The sequence below is a fragment of the Rhipicephalus sanguineus genome, chromosome 8, assembly GCF_013339695.2.
Source record: "Rhipicephalus sanguineus isolate Rsan-2018 chromosome 8, BIME_Rsan_1.4, whole genome shotgun sequence".
Taxonomy (NCBI): Eukaryota; Metazoa; Arthropoda; class Arachnida; order Ixodida; family Ixodidae; genus Rhipicephalus; species Rhipicephalus sanguineus.
This window is the reverse complement of record NC_051183.1, coordinates 19,946,935-19,965,583: the sequence shown is the minus strand read 5'-3', so window position 1 is coordinate 19,965,583 and position 18,649 is coordinate 19,946,935. Positions and strand designations below refer to the sequence as shown.

The 18,649-nt window shown below is 47.3% G+C and overlaps 1 pseudogene; it reads right to left on the bottom strand.

Annotated features, from left to right (window-relative positions):
- Positions 1–15,845: 15,845 nt before the first annotated feature.
- LOC125759639 (uncharacterized) lies at positions 15,846–17,079 on the bottom strand (annotated as a pseudogene).
- Positions 17,080–18,649: the final 1,570 nt, after the last annotated feature.

Genomic DNA, 18,649 nt, shown 5'->3' with positions numbered 1-18,649 from the left:
TGCAACCCCTTGCAAAGCAATCGGCATACCGCACTGTGAATCTGTTCGCGCTCGTTACATTTCGTACATCATGCACGTGTCTTCGTGCCGTTGTCAGATGGGAGGAGACGCGGCGCCCGGAGGCGCTTTGTCCTAGAGTTCTACGATACTCATCAACCCATCATCATCCGTACGTCTATCCCGGCACTACCTCCCCCCCGGGTTGAGGAGGGGAAGATTTGTTTCGGAAAGACGCCCCTTGCCCGGACAAGGGGGCTACCGCTCGGCGCAAGGCGCCAAACAGACGTAGCCAGTCTCACGGCCCCACGCCAGAGAGACTCGGCCATGGGGCTACAGTTTGGTGCGGCAACTTCAGTCGCCGCACACAAAACAGACGTACTCGAGAAATACCGCACGGCTGGAAGCCGGCGGGGTCCTACCCGTACGGGGGGGGGGGGGGGGGGGGCGCAGTTTGGCTCGACGAGTCCAATCGTCGTGCACTGAACTGCGACCGCATAGGGGCTACTGTTTGGCGTGGCAACTTTAGTCGCCACACACAAACTAGACGTACCCAGGGTACAAGACTCTAAGCCTGGTCAAGAACAGTCGCAAAAATGACGAGCTAACCAAGCGCAGACGACGCTGTAACCCACGTACGCTCGCACATCGGCGGCGCCGATCACAACAAGCGCAGCCGCGGGAGCTAGACGTGACTTCAGCGCCACTAGTTCTCACGACCGCCACGCGGACCGCGTCTCCGGCGGAGCTTTTAAAGTGAGTTTGTTCTAGTAACGTTGATGCGAAGCAGCCAGCAAAGAGCTGCATACATCGCCTTGTTTGTCTTTGAGCCAAATGAAATCATTCATGCCATGGCACCTAGTCCACCATATATCGCATGTTTGCCATGCACGCATGCATGCAGAATCTAGTATACACCATGCCAATGAAACGCATATTCTGGTATATACAATGCATGACCTGTCGCTTATGCTCATCACGCACTCGAGTCGTGTCATACCAATTTCGGTATATATCCAGTGAACAAAACGGCCGGAAGCACACCATGACAGTGGCATGTAAATCATACCGCACGTGACATGCATAACATGATTCGCATGTTAAGACCTCTCATTTATGTTCGGCATACAGTCACATCGCGTAATATCAATTTTGGTGTATATCAAGCGAGCGAAATGGCCGCGAGTGCACCACGAGTATAGCATGTAAATCATGCCATACATGACATGTATGTCATGATTTTCATGTTAACACCTTTCATTTACGTTCGTCATACAGTCGCTTCGCGCTATACCAATTTTGGTATATATCAATCTAGCGAAACGGCCGCGAATGCACCATGAGCGCGGCATGTAAATCATGACATACATGACATCATGTCACGGTTTTCATGTTACCACCTGTTATTCGTGTTCGCCATACAGTCGCTGCGCGCAATACCAATTTTGGTGTACATCAAGCTAGCGAAGCGGCCGCGAATGCATCATTAGCGTGGCATGTAAATCATGATATACATGACATGCATGTCATGGTTTTCATCTTACCAACTGTTATTCATGTTCTTCATACAGTCACATTGCGCAATACCAATTTTGGTGTATATCAATCTACTGAAACGGCCGCTAGCGCACCATAAGCGTGGCATGTAGATCATGTTGTACATGACTTGCATGTCATGATTTTCATGTTACCACCTGTCACTTACGTTCGTCATACGGTCGTGTCGCGCAATACCACTTTTGGTGTATATCATGCAAGCGAAACGGCCGCAAACGTACCATGAGCGTGGCATGTAAATCATGACATACATGTCATGGATGTCATGGTTTTCATGCTACAACCTGTTATTCATGTTCTTCATACAGTCACATAGCACAAGACCAATTTTGGTGGATATCAATCTAGCGAAACGACCGCGAGTGCGCCATGAGTGGGGCATGTAAATCATATCATACATGACATGCATGTCATGATTTTCATGTTACCACGAGTCAGTTATGTTCTTCATACAGAAATGTCTCGTCATACCAGTTTTCTTATATATCCCTTCATTTAAACGGCCGCGAGCGCCCAGAACCATGTCATGTAAATCATGCTGCACATGACATGCGCGTCATGATTTGCATGTTAGGACCAGTCATTATGTTCGTCATGAATTTCTGTCACGTCGTACCAATTTTTGTGTATATGCAATTAACGGAACGGCCACAAGAGCCTAAGGCCGTGGAACGTAAATCATGCAGTTCAGGACATGCGTGTCATGATTTTAATATGACCTGTCATTTATGTTCGTAATAAGGCCATGTTATGACACACCAATTTTGGTATACATCCGATTAACGAAACGGCCAGGAGAGCACAAAGTCGTAGGCGGCTAGATAGATAGATAGATAGATAGATAGATAGATAGATAGATAGATAGATAGATAGATAGATAGATAGATAGATAGATAGATAGATAGATAGATGGATAGATGGATAGATAGATAGATACGCTCAAAGTCGCAGAAGTTCGCTAAGAAATGCTTCGCATTTAAGATATTCCGTCGTCGAACCTACGTCCCCTCGCTGCGCAGCGCGCGGCGCGAACCGACTGGGCCACAAACGGCACGCTCTTCATTCAGCATACTAACGGCGAGCTATTTATATGCACTCTTTACAGTTGGCGGCACTCAGCGACCGCTGGCGTACTAACGTTTTTTTCATTATAATTAGCGAGATGGCGTGAAGGGCTCGAAGGACGCACTTTAGAGGTCGTGGCCCCGCGCGTTACGATGCGGGCGTGCCTCCACAGGGCGTGGTCACTCGTGGGCGCGCGCTTATCTCGTGATGGGGGCGGGGGCTGGCTTTTACGTCTCAGTGTGCTCTCACCGCAAGCTTGAGTTGAAGTTAGAGAGAGCACTAAGGTCCCCTCGCTTACCGCAGCGGCAACTTTTGCGGAAGGAGCGCGCTGCTCACACAAAAATAAGTTACAACTCTGACACTTAGTTCGCGCTCATCCTGTGTATACTTGTGCGTTCGTTTCGTGCGCGTTCCTTTGCGTTTGAGCAGCGCGCTGTGACAGTTGTTAATTTGTGCTCATCCTGTGTATGCTCTTTCAGTGCGTCATTTTTGCTCGAGCAGCGCGTTGCGAGTTTCGAGCTGCTTGGCATTCTTCGCGTGACATCGCAATTTGTTGCTATAGCATTCATTCGTTCACCCTTGTGCCGAAACAATGCACAGAAAACGCTCAACTACGTCTGTGAAGACACGTTTCACTTTGGTGTTATACTGATTCCTGTGACAGAAGGATCAGCCATGTTCTTTTTTAAACGAAAGTGTTTTATGCCGGGGTCCACCAAGACTTCAGTGACGTATTTCTGTCACGGAAATTACGTCAAAAAAAGGTACACGATCAGATGGCAAAGAAAAAAAAGCATGGTTGATCCCTCCGTCATAGGAATCGGAATAACAAGAAAGTAAAACGTGCCCTTATAGAAGTAACTGAATGTTTACTGTACATTGATATAAGAGAGTTTGCACAGTGTATATTGATGTCTGGCAGCTATAACACAGTTTAACGTGGATGCACCCACTTTGATGCTTGGTGGTACATCTCCATGCCGACGACTATAACGTCCGTTTTCAACGAATAAAGTAACCCTTGCGGTAGCTGTAGTAGTTAACGGTGAAAGCGTAATCAGAGCACGAGTTGTGATAGCCAGAAGAGCGTCGCATATTGGACGCAGAACTTGGTCGCCATCCTGCGGCATGTCAAAATGTGATTGAACACCACGGCCGCACTAGAGGGAAACGCAAAGCGCGTCGTGCCGCCCTGGTTGTCCGGACGCAATTTTTCTCGGGGCGAGCGCGTAACGGGGGGAACGCAGTGTTACCGCCAGGCGAGGCAGGCGCGCGTCGCATAGCTATTTTAGGGGCGAAGCTCCTTAAAGTGGCACCCGTTCGTCCCTCGTAGTTGTCGTAGTCGTAGTGCGTAACCAGTCGCAACGCTAGTACCAGATCTTGACCTCCAAGGTGGTGCCGGTGGGAGATTTTTCCTGTGCGTTGTTGAACAATAAAAAATTCGCAGCGTGCGCGTTAACTAAAAGCCGAATTCTTCTGTCCCTCATTCCCCATTAGCAGCCATTGGCATGTTCCAGTAGGAAACGTTAGTAGAAGTACAAGTGTAAGTGTTAGCTAAAAGCCGACTTCTTCTGTCTCTCATCCCCATTAGCAGCCATTGTTTACCTCCAAGGTAGTGCCTGGTGAGATTTCTCCTGTGCGTGATTAAACAATGAAAATTTTGTTCAAAACGCCGTTGATTGATGAAATAAACCAACGAAAGACGCCAGATGCTTTCTAAAAGCAAAACGAAAGAACGCCAGATGTTTCTAAAGCAAAACGAAAAGACGCCAGCTGCTTAACGAAAGAAGCCAGATGTTTTCTAAAGCAATGGTTTTCTAAACAATGAAAATTCACAGCGTAAATGTAAAATTAAAGTGAGCTGCAAGGCGTCATAACTCATCGAACCTTTAGGATAAACGCGCCCGATCTCACGTCGGTGATGATGTACTGGGCAGAATTCACGGAAGATTCACGGTTTACCGATGAACCTCCGCAGCTTCGCCCACTCATCATCATTCACTCCGTGGATATGCTGTGATTTTTGGTTTGATTAGCATGATGCTATGACCGAGGCAGACGCTTTTATGACGCTTGCGTTAAGGTCGCCACCTCGCGGTGTGTTAAGGCATTGACAAAATTGCACTTCCATTGAAAACGCGCCAAATGGGTCGAACGTGTAACGCGTTGCAGGTACTAATGGCGGAGGCCACAGTAATGATGAATACGTTACTTTGCTGCTCCCAGAAGGTAACACCACCCCGCCGACCGCGAGAGTGATAGATATAAAAGGCGCGTTCGTAAAGCCTCTAGAGTCTGTGACCGTGGCGCAGTGGATAGCGTGCCCGGCATTTGTTGTTGCGGACCGAGCGGTCGTGGGTTCGATGCCCGGAGACGGTACTTTTAACACGAAAGTGTTTTATGCCGGGGTCCACCAAGACTTCAGTGACGTATTTCCGTCACGGAAATGACGTCGAAAAAAGGTACACGATCAGATAGCAAAGAAAAAAGGTAACGTCTCCGGGCATCGAACCCACGACCACTCTGTCCACAACAACAAATGCCGGGCACGCTATCCACTGCGCCACGGTCACAGACTCTAGAGGCTTTACGAACGCGCCTTTTATATCTACCACTCTCGCGGTCGGCGGGGTGGTGTTACCTTCTGGGAGCAGCAAAGTAACGTATTCATCATTACTGTGGCTTCCGCCATTAGTACCTGCAACGCGTTACACGTTCGTCCCATTCGGCGCGTTTTCTATGGAAGTGCAATTTTGTCAATGCCTTAACACACCGCGAGGTGGCGACCTTAACGCAAGCGTCGTAAAAGCGTGTGCCTCGCTCATAGCATCATGCTAATCAAACCAAAAATAGCTATGCGACGCGCGCCTGCCTCGCCTGGCGGTAACACCGCGTTTCCCCCATTACGCTCTCGCCCCGAGCAAAATTGCGGCTGGGCTACCGGGGCGGCGCGACGCGCTTTGCGTTTCCCTCTAGTCCGGCGGTGGTGTTCAATCACATTTTGACATGGCGCAGAATGGCGACCAAGTTCTGCGTCCAATATGCGACGCTATTCTGGCTATCACAACTCGTGCTCTGATTACGCTTTCATCGTTAACTACTACAGCTACCACAAGGGTTGCTTTATTCGTTGAAAATGGACGTTAGTCGTCGGCATGGAGATGTACCACCAATCATCAAAGTGGGTGCATCCACGTTAAGCGGTGCTATAGCTGCCAGGCATCAATATACATTGTGCAACCTCTCTTATATCAATGTACAGTAAACATTCAGTTACTTCTATAAGGGCACGTTTTACTTTCCTGTTATTCCGATTCCTATGACGGAGGGATTAACCGTGCTTTTTTTACACAGCTGCGATCCGCAACGATTTCGCCTTCGATGGATCACAGGTGCCTTGAATCCGTTTCTGTCTGCTCCTCAATCTCGTAACGTCACCCGCAAGCAGGAACTATTGCTTGGATGGAAACAGCGTGGTGACGGGAAAGACGGAAAGAAGTACACACACACACACACACACACACACACACACACACACACACACACACACACACACACACACACACACACACACACACACACACATATATATATATATATATATATATATATATATATATATATATATATATATATATATATATATATATATATATATATATATATATATATATACTAAGAACACGGTGTAGCAGAAATGCAATCATACTGTCGGCAACATGTCAAGATAACGCGATTAGCCCAACGTGACCGTAGTCTCCTCCTCAAGGCCCGCTGACGCAGGCGTTTCCCTTTTTACTGATTGTAAACGCTTCATGTATTTCAATTGGTGGGCCTTCAATTTCTCTCCGTCAAAAGGAGCTTGCGTACTCGTTAGGTAAACCGCGTTACCTTGACACGTTGCGGTCAATACGATTAGTTTCTGACACAAGCCCTTAGTTAGGTTCTTCTTGTTTGTTTCTTCCACTCGCCTCGCTGGTTGCACGACATTTGCTGCTGCCGCCAAGGAAGCCGAAGACGAGAACTTTTCATCTGCTGGCACCTTGAGGAAACGACCGCTCCGACATCATCTGGATAGAGACGTTTATTCGTTTCTCTTCTCCCCTTTACTGTCGCTGCACCCCTCGTTTTATTCCCTGTCTCCCCATTCAAACACCTTACAGTCCAATCGGAAAGCAGGAATAACTCTCTCCTTGTCTCCCAGTCGGCTGCCGCTGAAAACACCAGGCCCGGATTCCTTCTCGCCACCTCCTCGCAGGAATCACCGCCTCTCGCCCGCTCCGCCGCCGCTCAGCTCCATTTCACCCCGGTTTCCAGAATGTTCGGCCTCAGGCGTTGACGGGTCGTCAATACAATAGGCCCGTGCATCATTGCCGCTGCTTTTGGCTGTCACAGCGGAGGCGCAAGTGTACCTTCCGTCCCTGTAGCCCGGCTAGGCCATGGTCTCCTGTCCCTCGGGAGACGTGAGTCCTTGCATCCTTTGAGACTAGCAGACAGTATTCGTTCCACTATCCGGAACTACCGCTTCCGTGTTAGCGCGGGCACGCCGGCCGCGGGGCGGGCAACAATATGAAGGTATTCGGCGAACGTACGAAGTTCGACCCCAACACCCTTCTTAGTACGCAGATAACAAGTGACATATTTATTTTTGCCTATTTACGTATACATCTTGCTGTTGCAGTAACGTTGCGCTCAGTTGTTCGTCAGCGCTTGTGTTGTGTTCTTCCCCTTCTGTCTTTCTTTCCGTCTCTGCGCTGCTTCCTTCCAAGCAACTTTACCAGCCAGCCCTTCAAAGCACCTTTCGGCAGGAACTATTTTTTCGTTGTTTTTGGGCTCAAGTGGGATCCTTGAAAAGTCCATTATAATGTGCTTAGCAATCCACTAGAAATCACCATGGAATGCACCCAAAACACTTGGCTCTCCTGAGGACGTGAGACGCTAGACACACTTTTTAAAGATGCATTTTTAAAGAGGCCCTTCACACAAAGTATTTTATGAAAGGATGAGTTAAATACTAAACAATATAGGCCGTTTTTTGAGGCAATACAAACTTTTAAGAGCGCAGCTGTATGAGCTCGGAGCAAGGCCGATAGTTGACAGAAAGCTCGGCGGTTATGCGCCGCAGGAAGCGGGTATGTGCCAAGCAGCTCCTAGCATAGCATAGCCATGCATGCTATGGTAGGAGACCTCATCCTCCCTTCCCTTTCCCGCAGGGAGTGGGAAAGGGAAGGGAGGATGAGGAAGAGCGACGGGAAAGTGAAGAGGAGGGAAAGGAGGATGAAAAGGAAGAGGTTTTCAGCATGAGTTTCTGTCTCTGGAGTTTGGATATCCGTGTCATGTCCCTGACTGTCTGTGGCTTAAGTCGAACGTCTCTGCGCTGAGACGAAATAACCTGGGAGCAACCTAGCATATCACCTAGCTAAAGCCTCGAAACAACCTAGAAGCAGCCTAGAAACAGCCTAGCATCAACTAGTTGAAACCTAGCAGCAACCTAGAAACAACCAGATTAGACTTCAGTATCGCACAGCCTCGCTGTTTCAAGCCTTGCGCGACTTAGTAAGAGCTTCGCCATTTTTGTCTGGTGAATAAAATTTGAATTTTATGCAAGGGGTTAGAAGAAGGAAAAGGAGTTGAGGGCAATGCAGGAAGAGATAAAGAAAGAAAGATATGTGAAAGAAAGAACGCAATCTTTGTTCGCCAGTGGTGGCGCTTGCTTGGCAGCTCCACTTTTTAGTCACATTTCGCAGGCGTGGAACAGGCATAATTTTTTGGATGTGAAGCAGCTTATGGCGGAGTTCAATCCGGTGTGCGGCGTGACCGCCCTTACTGCGCATGCGCAAACCCACTCCACACACATCCTCTCCACTGCCACTCCCCTCCCTCCCTCGCCCCTCTCACACCCCTATCCACTCCCACTCCCCATCTCCACTACCCTTCCTCGTTCAGATAAAAGGATCGCGTTAGGTCGTACACACGCTCACTCACTGCACCGGTTGCGCCGGTGTCATGAGTTCCAACGTCAACGACGGCGCCAGTTGCACTAATACCTTAACGCCTACCAAGATCGCGGAGCAGCGGGTGGAGCAGCGGAGGGCTCGACGTGCCGAAGCGCAACGTTAACGTCGGCAAGCGGACCCCGAGCTCCGGGCTAGGGAAGCCCAGCGAAAACGGCAAGGTCCGCGGGAAGCTACTACGGATGAAAGCGGGCTCGACATGCCGAAACGCTGCTTGGCATCGCCTCATGGTCCCCTTTAGCGGGAGACGGTGTAACTTTTTTTTGCAAACCCGCTTTGTCGTTTTCGCAAAGGCACTCTACGCCGAGGCGGAATACTTTGTCACAGCTGAAGCTGCGCTGAAGCGAATAATAACAAAAGCTCTCTCCTTAACTCTTTAAGCTATTGACTTTAGGACAGTTGTTCATATGGGAAAGTTGTAGGCCATTACAATTTACACCATACCTATTTTTTTAGAAACCACGAAAGTGGCACGTAATTTTAGCTATTGATTATCGAATTTAAAGGGCGATGTTGAAACTGACCCCACTGTTATGTCAGACCGTAATTTCCCGCGATGTGAAAGTGACGAAATGTGAATGAGGACGCGTCGTCGCAGAAATATTTAGGAATCAGGTACGAATCTAGTCAGAGTTATGACCTGCTCATATTAAAAATTTGGAATCAGCTGTAACTGTAAACTGCAGTTGAAAATGCTATGTCATGTGACGCATTGAAATATGACTTTAGTGCTGCTGGGGGCGCAAAAATGTAGCCGAGCGCTAAAACGTACACACATAAAAGGCTTTTGTTGACCTATCAAGCGTAAACTGTGTTTGTCTATAAGGCAGAAAGAACGCAATTGATATGTTTTCTCAGAACAAAAAAGAAAAGGTGCGGCGGTTGTCCCAGCAAGAGCTATTACCATCAGCTTTAGGAATGACCACTACACGACATCAACAGCTGCGAAACTAGCTGCTCTGTGCGCTGTACTTGGTTTAGTCAATCAGGAAACACCACAACAATGGTCGATGTTCAGCGACTCAAAAGCAGCCCCACAATCTGTGCTATCGGATCTTCGTCGCGAGCCATACAAACAGCTCGTATTCGAGATTAGATGTATTATCCATACATCAAATCAGAAAACGCACCACATGACTATTCAGTGGCTGCCAAGACACTGCGGCATTATGGGGAACGAACACGCCAATGATGCCGCTCGGGCAGCTCTGGAAAGAACACAGGAAGAGGCCATACCTTGTTCAAGGTCCCACGCTGCCAGCAGATTTCGAGTGCCTGAACAGGAGATCACGCTCTATCTATGGTGCTCACCATGCAGCCAGACCAACCCGACCACTCGTCAACACCACCTGTCGTCTTTGATGAATCTCTGTACTGGACTCCGCCGAAGAGAGGCCACTCTGCTTTATCACTTATGGCTAGGCGTGCCAATCACGAAGTCATTCATATCGCATTTCAATGGCCGACAACGCTCTCTGCGATACCTTTCATTGCGAGGAGACCCTACAGCAAATTCTGTGCGACTGTCGAGCATATAATGTTCAGACGCAGTACCGGGCGTGCGCTCTAGTGCACCTTGACAATAGACCAATGTCTGTTGAAGGCATTCTTAGACGTCGACAGAAAACATTGTAGCAGAAGGCGACGAATGCGCAACTAAGGTTTTTAAAAGAAACGAACTTGGACAAGCGGCTGTGAGAGCGATGTCGCGTACCACGCAAGCATAACGGTCTGTGACTGACTGTGTGTACTGTGTTATGTGCTGCTCTTCTCTTTCTTTCCTCTCTTTCCTTTCCCTCTTTCAATCTCTCCCATCCTACTCCCATCTATTAGGTAACAAACCGGTTGTACTAAACTGGTTAACCTCCCTGCCTTTCATCCTGTACTATTTATTATCTTCTTAGAAAAGCGTTTATCCTAATCTGAGATTGAATCGGTATAGGTTCACTGATATTCCTAATAAAAATAGAAAGCCAGTACACTATAAACCAGGAAAAAATGCGAATAGGAATGACACCGGGATTGTTATATGTGGCTGCGTTCACTGAGATGCGCGTTCCCTGAATCGTGCGATACGTCCGAGCGTGCCCAACTGCCTTAATGTATCTTGATTATTGCGACAGCAGCCATACGGTCACTCGAAGCGCATTTTTGACGTTGTCGTCGAGTCACGTTCCGTGGAAAGTCCAAATTGATAATGTCGCTCCGCACGCCATGTGTTCTAGGTGCGAGTGAAAGCTCGCGAAGGCTGCAGACGGGCGCGGATCAAGTAGACATGAAACGTGCCGGTCGGACCCGGTGGGCGAAGGGAATGAAGGGGTGCTGGGGGTGGGGGGGTGGGGGGCTGCGGTGCTCGGACAGAAACAGCCAACTTTGATCAAAAGTGCGTGCTCGCGCGCACTATCTCGACAGGCATCAATAGACGGCTCCTACCCTGGTATGTGCTGTTCACTCACCGCTTACTTCGCGTTGAGAAGACAGACGGCACGAAAACCACTTTGCTCCCTGGAGCGGCCGTTCGCCCTAAGCCAGCTTTTTGTAGGGTTACGCTAGAGCGGATCCTAACGGAGTTGGTTGCTAGCTTTTTTGTGTAACATTCCTATTTGTTGCTATAGAATTCATTGCTTCCACTTGCGGCGAAATGAAGCTTTCTTTATTGTGAGGTATGAAAAAAGAAAAAAGAATAAAACCTCGGCCCGCACCACAATAATATAGCAGGCAATGCCAATGAGAAAAGAAAAATGAACAGGGCAGAACCAAGTTAAATTTTGAAGGGGAACGAGAACGGGACCCCAACCCAGAATAGCGAAGAAAAAAAAAGACTACTGTTCATGTTTACATTGCTTTCTTGCTGCTAACATGTGTCAGAGTTTAATCTTCGGTGCTGAATCTTGAAAATGGTAGCTCTTCAGTCTTGTTTTCGTGGAATCTTGTCTTGTTTCCTATGGGGGCAGGCTGTTGATTTTTGGTTTAACTTCTCCTACTGATTGAGTGCTCTGTAAAATAATGAAATTTTGATTACTGACCCCCCCCCCCCCACCCCCACTACGGTAGAATGTGACTTGCATTACGTGTCAGTAGTAGATGCGGAGAATATATCTAAGTTGAATTATTCCTGAATTCTTGTTTTTCATTTTTTCTTTATTACATTGCTGATATCTAGTGGTTGAAAGTGTGAGAGAATGGTGCGGCGCTTACATATTCTGTGGTTGACTTGTTAGTGTGGTTAACCTTTCTTCATGAATTTTACAGATGTAGTTTCATGGTTTTAATTGTGAGAAAGAGAATTTTGAAGTGTGACAGATGGTCCTCGATAGTTAGAGGTTGGCAGTCGTGAGTAAAGATAGTATGTATATATATTTTGCATATACTTCCATTTTCACAGTTTCGTTTTTTTTCTTTTCTTTTATTTCTTCTTTTTTCTTTTGCATCAGTCTCTGTTTTTTGTTGTTTTTCTTTTTTCTCTCTCGATGATTTTTTTGTTTCTTTCTTTTGTTTTCTTTTCACTTTTTTGTTTTGTTTTGTTTTGTCTTTTTTTGTAACGCAATTCTTTTCTTTTCTCTTTTCTTTTTCTTTCACTTCTATTCTTGTTTTCTTTTTTGTGCTTTTTTTCCTTCTACATTCATTTGTCGCTCACTTCCTCTTTTTGTTCTTTTTTTTCTTTTTTTCCTTTCTTTTTCCAAATTCATTTGGCGAATTGCAGTTTGAATGTTCCTGAGCATAGGCAACCATTTGAAATAATAATATTTTCGTTTTCTTGAACAGAGTGTTAGAAGCCAGAGGGAGCAATTGCTTTCGGTGTTTTTTTTTTTCTTTTCCTCAATCCAATATAATTTCCTCTCCTTACAGCTCTCCCCCCCCCCCCCTTTTTTTGATTTCATGGTGACAAAGCTTTTGTTTTTGTGTTCTGTTATTTATAATTTTCTTTTATTGCCTTTATAGTCTCCTAAATGTTTTAGGGCTGTGTCTATAGTTTGACCTACACTGCTCTTTATTCGTAAAGGTTTTCGAAGTACCTCTGATTTGCCCACCGGTGGGTCCTGGGGGTCTTATAGAGCTGATTTGCCACCACGTTTTATTCTTATTTTGAACTTCTCGTTGTGCACCGATTGAACAGCGCCAGGAGAGGATTGTCCACCTCGCATCTCCAGGGGGTCATGTTTCCTCCGTGGTGAGTGAGTGAGTGAAACAACTTTATTCGGTCCACAATAGACGCGAGTAAACTCAACGTCACCTGGCTAGGCCCACTCGGGGACCATCAGGTTAAACCTGACGGCCCTCGCGCGGGCCTTTTGGTATTTGCAAGGTTTCGCATTTGCTCGAGGTTGCCCTACTCGATCGCACCAAATACGGCGGTCGGAGGGGCTTTTATGCGCCCACCTTGTATCCAGGGGGTCTAATACCCCTGTCACACAGGGCAACTTAAGTGCACTTTGACGAAGTGCACTTCGCCGGTAGTGTCATCTGCACGCTGTCACACAGGAACGCTTAGTGACACTCGCTGCAAAGTACACTTGCCGGCAAGTGCGTTCGCCAAACTCACTTCGCTGCGACGGAGTGTCTATCCTCGGCAGCAGCGGCTTGCAAATAAATACGCTAATGCAAAACGCGACGATCATGGTATTTTTAAACCATCGTTCTCATTATTAGAAATACTGCCATGCATTCAAACAAATGATACTACAACAAAAAACCTCGCTACTCTCGCTCTCGGGCAGTTTACGGCCACGTCCGCTAGGGGGATGCGGGAGCACATGGCGTGCAATGGCCGCGTCCGTCGCGTTGTTTACTTTCTTGCACATGTGCAGTTCAGTCACTCTCTAGTCATTTGCCATGGCGTGTGCCACGGGTGCCAATCCTACGAAGACAACGTGGTGCGACGCAGAGACGCGGGCGCTCATACGACTTTGGGAGGAGCATTTGAGCGACTTGCGCCGTGCTAAGAGGAACTCGAAAATATATGCAGCAATCTGCGAGAAGCTCTAACTACTTGGATTCGAAAAAAGCACGAAAGAAGTAAAAAAAAAAAGATTGAAAATCTGGGAAGTAAATACAGGTAAGCCTTTCAACCTGTCACGAATACATAATGCTCCCCGAGTCATGTACTGTCATGCGTGTTGTACACTACAGCCGTTGATGAATGTATTTGCTTGATATTGCTTCTTTGGTACCCCTTGAAGGGCCCGTTCTGTTTACACATTGTTCGTTTTGAGGTAGCTGTGGTTAGACGCCAATTTTCAGTCAAGCGTAATTTAACAGCTCAAGATAAATGTATCGCCGGTTCATTGTTATATTGGCTGGAAACGATTAACACGATACGCGTTCGCCTTACCCGTAGCGTCTGCTTCGTGAACTGCAGAGGACAGCAGTGAGCGTTTTTCTGTCGTGCTCTGAGTGCCGGCATTGAGGGATCCGATGACATGAGCAGGGTTTTCTCTCTCTTTACTTTGTTTACTGCGTTAAGAAGAGGCTTCCTACCCTTCGTGTACCCCTCGGGAAAGCGAGCTATTTAAGCTGTCTAGTTGTTCCCGCATTTGCGCGACCCCGTTGTCCTTACACCGGCGACTGATATCAGATTTCGCGTCGGGAACATTTGCGATGCAGGTATTGCCTTTAAGGGCCCCGAGCTACTACCATCTTCAGTAAAGACAACTTTAACGTGACGCATGCCAGTGCATTAATTCGTGCTTACATACTTGCAGATTAATGAAACGCAAGCAGACTGGCACAGGGTCAGGGGCCATCTGCTGGCCATATTACTGGGAGATTCACCGATTTCTAAGAACGCTGCCGCTGCATGACGAAAGTCTTGCTGAAGAAAGCGGCTTCAGCCAGGGTTCCCCAGCACAGGAGGTGAGTGTGCAAGTACCTTTTGCGATTTATCCTCATCAGGCGGCATTTATTTTGATTAACTGATGATTTAGTCGTTCAAGTGCGTTGCTTCTTCATTGCCATTATAACTACATAGCCCCCCAAAAACGTTGAGTGTTTCATGCGAATTTCATACTCCATGGAACTGTAATTTAATTTTAGTCTGAACTTGAACTAACCGGCTACGTTTGCAATATTACCAAAAGTGTGTGAAATCAAGCGGGTCACAAAAGACGAAACAGAATGGGTGTTGAGTACGAAACAGTTCATTGATTGCTTAAATGTTACGTAAAGTGCAGTATGACAACCAAGCAGGTGGGCTTGCAATACATTGTGCAATATACAATTGAAAAACCAAATGCAAATTTGTTCGAAATGCCCAGATACACGTTATATGAGCATACTTATCTACGAAAAAAGACTCAGCACTGGTACTGTCTCCTTTGTTGGCCTAGTTGGTACTTGCTTAGTGACATCTTTTAGCCGCGAAAGAGCACAACACAATGGAAAGAAACACACAACGACAGGACGGGCCGCCCGTCCTGTCGTTGTGTGTTTCTTTCCATTGTGTTGTGCTCTTTCGCGGCTAAAAGATGTCACTGAGATACTGTCTCCTCTCTGTTGTTTCAATGTTTGTAGCAGTGTAATGAGTATATGTTTACCCAATTTCACAATAAATTAGGAACAAACACAAAGCTTACTTCAATTTATGTCATTTTATGCCAAGAACACTGTGCCACTTCATAAAAATGCCTGATTTAATTAATTACTGTCAAAAGGAATGCAAATTTTCTGCATGTGCACGCATACTCGTGCAGTTAACCAGAGGTAAACAAAGATTTTATTTCATATTGGGCTAACCTTTTGAGTGGTACTTATTTGGTTGTTAACAACGTGCAATTTTATGCTCTGCAGATCCTTCAAGGAATAGCACGGGGTGACGTGCAAGACGAACAGCAGAGCCAGGGTTGCTCACCACCTCTCGTGGTGGCATCTGAGCCATCATGCTCCACTCAAACTAGCACATCACAGCAGGCAACGGGCAACTCAACCTCCACCTCCTTGGAAACAGCAGCAGCTGCCTCCAGCTGTGAAGCTGGTTTGGATGGTGGCGGCTGTGAAAAAGAGCCGAAGAAGCGCAAGCGGCAACCTGCACCATCCACCCTCATGACGCAGCTGCTGGATGAGCAACGGCAGCTTCGTCTCTCTCTTGAACAACGACGAGAGAAAGAACTACAACTGAAGGAGGAGCAGCTGAAGGCATGGCTGCAACGGATGAAAAGCTGCTGTCCGTGCTGGAGGCACTGGTGAAAAAATAAACTAAGATGACATCAAGGGCAATTTCATGCATGCTTTATTGTGTAGAAGACACGACGGCTTGCCACGGCATTTCACAACGTAAAGCATAAATGTAAATGCATGTTAACAATGAAAAGATCTGAACTAGATCATGAGGAACGGGCAACTTGTTTCGAAAAGTATTCTGTGAATGCAGCCCTCGTTTTCTCGCCTTCGTCTGTGCCGGCTTGTGTGTTGTGGGAAGGCTGCACATAGAGAGGGGCAAGTTGTTGCGCTTCCTGTTCCCATGGCTGCTCAACGCAGTCCCGGAAATTCTCGCAGATGTTGTGCAAAACGCATGCAGCCCTTATAGCACGCTTTGAGTTTGGCAGGTGACAATCCATTCGTTTTGCTACAAAGCGGAAACGGGCTTTCAACCTGCCGAAAGCATTCTCTACAATCCTCCTTGTTCTAGACAGGTTGTATAGCTAAACACTCTTTCAGGTGTTCCGTCCTGAGGATTTGCGAATGGCTTCATAAGGTTTCCAGTCAAGGGAAACGCTTGATCACACAATATGATCGGAGCAACACGGGTGCCTTCAATCATGGCCTGAGGGGACTTGAAGTGAGCACTCTCCACCACCTTTCTCAGTCCTGATGCTGCGTAAACACCTGCGTCATGGCACCTCCCTGGACTACCAACACGGATGTATCTGAACCGATATCTGTGGTCCACCAGCGTTAAAAGTATCATGCTGTACCTGTGTGGGAAAAGAAGAAGAAGCAGCTGTAATTTCAGTAATGCTAAACAACAGCAGAACGAGCCCTTTCTAACATGATTTTACTCTTAAGTGTTCAGTAAACTTTTTTTTTTTGCCTTTATAGCACGGAGTACACGCAGCGTAGATCAATATAAAGAATAGCACAGTACAGTTTGCCTCATTCAACACATACAAATAGTGGCTTTTAATATCACACTCAAGATTACTGTTTGTAGAATTTCGTGACAACGCCGAAAACAACGTATAACACGTTCTCCTAAATATACTACTATACTGTACTTCTGCATTAACCTCTGCGTTAGATCCTTTTACAGCGAGCAATGCCCTACCACGCCAAACATTTTAGAAGGACCTACCATCCCTTATAATTGTAGTAGTCGGTTGCGTGCTTCTTGGGCGGTGACACGGGGAAATGGCAACCGTCGAGGGCTCCTACAGCTTGGGGGAATCCGGTCACAGCGAAGAATTCCCTGACGTGGTCGGCCATGTCTGCGCGCCGTACCATGCAAATCCACTGGCTTTCGAGCTGCTGAATGACGGCTGTGGAGAACTGCCGCCACACCACATTGACAGTTGAACGACCTACACCAAATAAGTGGGCGATCGTCCTGTCCTCAGCAGAAGAGCACAGGCGGTAGAGTACAATGGCAACTCTTTTCTCCACAGAGATCGGTGTGCGCATTTGCGTGCTCAAGCGGCTGAGATCACAAGCCAGCGACTCTACAAGGTACCTGAATGTACTTGGAGTAACGCGCAGTGCCTGCTTGAAGTGGAATTCAGTCAGAGGAGGCAACGTGTCCTCGAACCAGCGTTCATTCCGTTGGAAACTCCACACTGAGCGACACATGGAGGGTACACTGTCAGCCAAAACGGCGGCTACGGTGAACGAGTTTCCGAGTAGCTGTTCCTCGATGTCTCTTGAAATTGCCGCTTCTCTGTCAATTTCACTTTCCAGCATGACGTACGCATGACAGCGCCTCGCTCGTAAGCAAATGAGTGCTGACAAAACACGCTCCAAACGCCCATCACCACTACGCGTGCCTTCTGCATCGGAGTCCGCCATTTTTGTTTTTGATTGGTCTTGGATATGACACTGTCTTGTCTCGGCTCGCGATGACCAACGATGTTATGAGGTTGCAATATTTACTTCATTTGGGCGTAAAGTTTATTATAAATTATGTTCATGCCTATAATACGCTATTAAACAGCAATAAGTGCAAAAAATAACAAATATATGTTGCGCTACTAATTCACCAATTGCCACTGCCATCATTTCCAAAGCACACTTCGCTTTCTCGTGTAGCAGCGCGCCGCCAAAGTGACACTCTGTGAGCGTAAGTGCACTAGCTAAAAATGACACTAAGTTTGCCAGTGTGACTGAGGTATAAGTTCCTCAGAGCTAAGGAGGAATGGGGTGGCAGGAGTTTTTGTTCGAGGTTGCGCTGCTCCGAATGCACCGAAGTTACGGTGTTTGTTCGGAGAGGCTTAAGAGCCACCCGGTTGTTCAGGGGGTCCGGTTTCCTCTGAGAATTTGTAGGTCAGTTGTGTAGATTTTTAGCTTTTGTATTTTTATACGACCGTTTTGTGATATTCTACAAGCGACGCACTGCCGCTCCCGGCAAATAGGCGTGCCGCCGCTCCTGGACTCGCAAGCACCGGCTTCCGGTCACTCAGCCGCGCGGCCCGAGCGACAAGGCGTATTAGGTTACATTTTCTTTCTCACGAAGGACCCAGCGCATGGACCGCGCCTTCGCGAACAGGAGCCGTTTTGGAAATAAAAATAAAAATAAAAGCAGTTCGTGTGTATATCTCTCATTGGTCAGAAAATATCGTGGCGTAGACACAAAAGGCCAGGTTAAAGGGCCCCTAAACCACCAACAGACGCTCGCGCTCGCGTGCTCGCATGTGAAGGGCATTCGGAAAGGTGGACAGACGAGCCGACGAACGCGTCCGCTGTAGACTCGTGCACCACAGCAACGCCACAACTAAATTTCGACCTCTGTGTGGTTTAGGGAACCTTTAACAACTGAAAGCAAAACGGCATAACTTAATTTGCAATCAGGCATACAGCATAGAGCTCAGTGT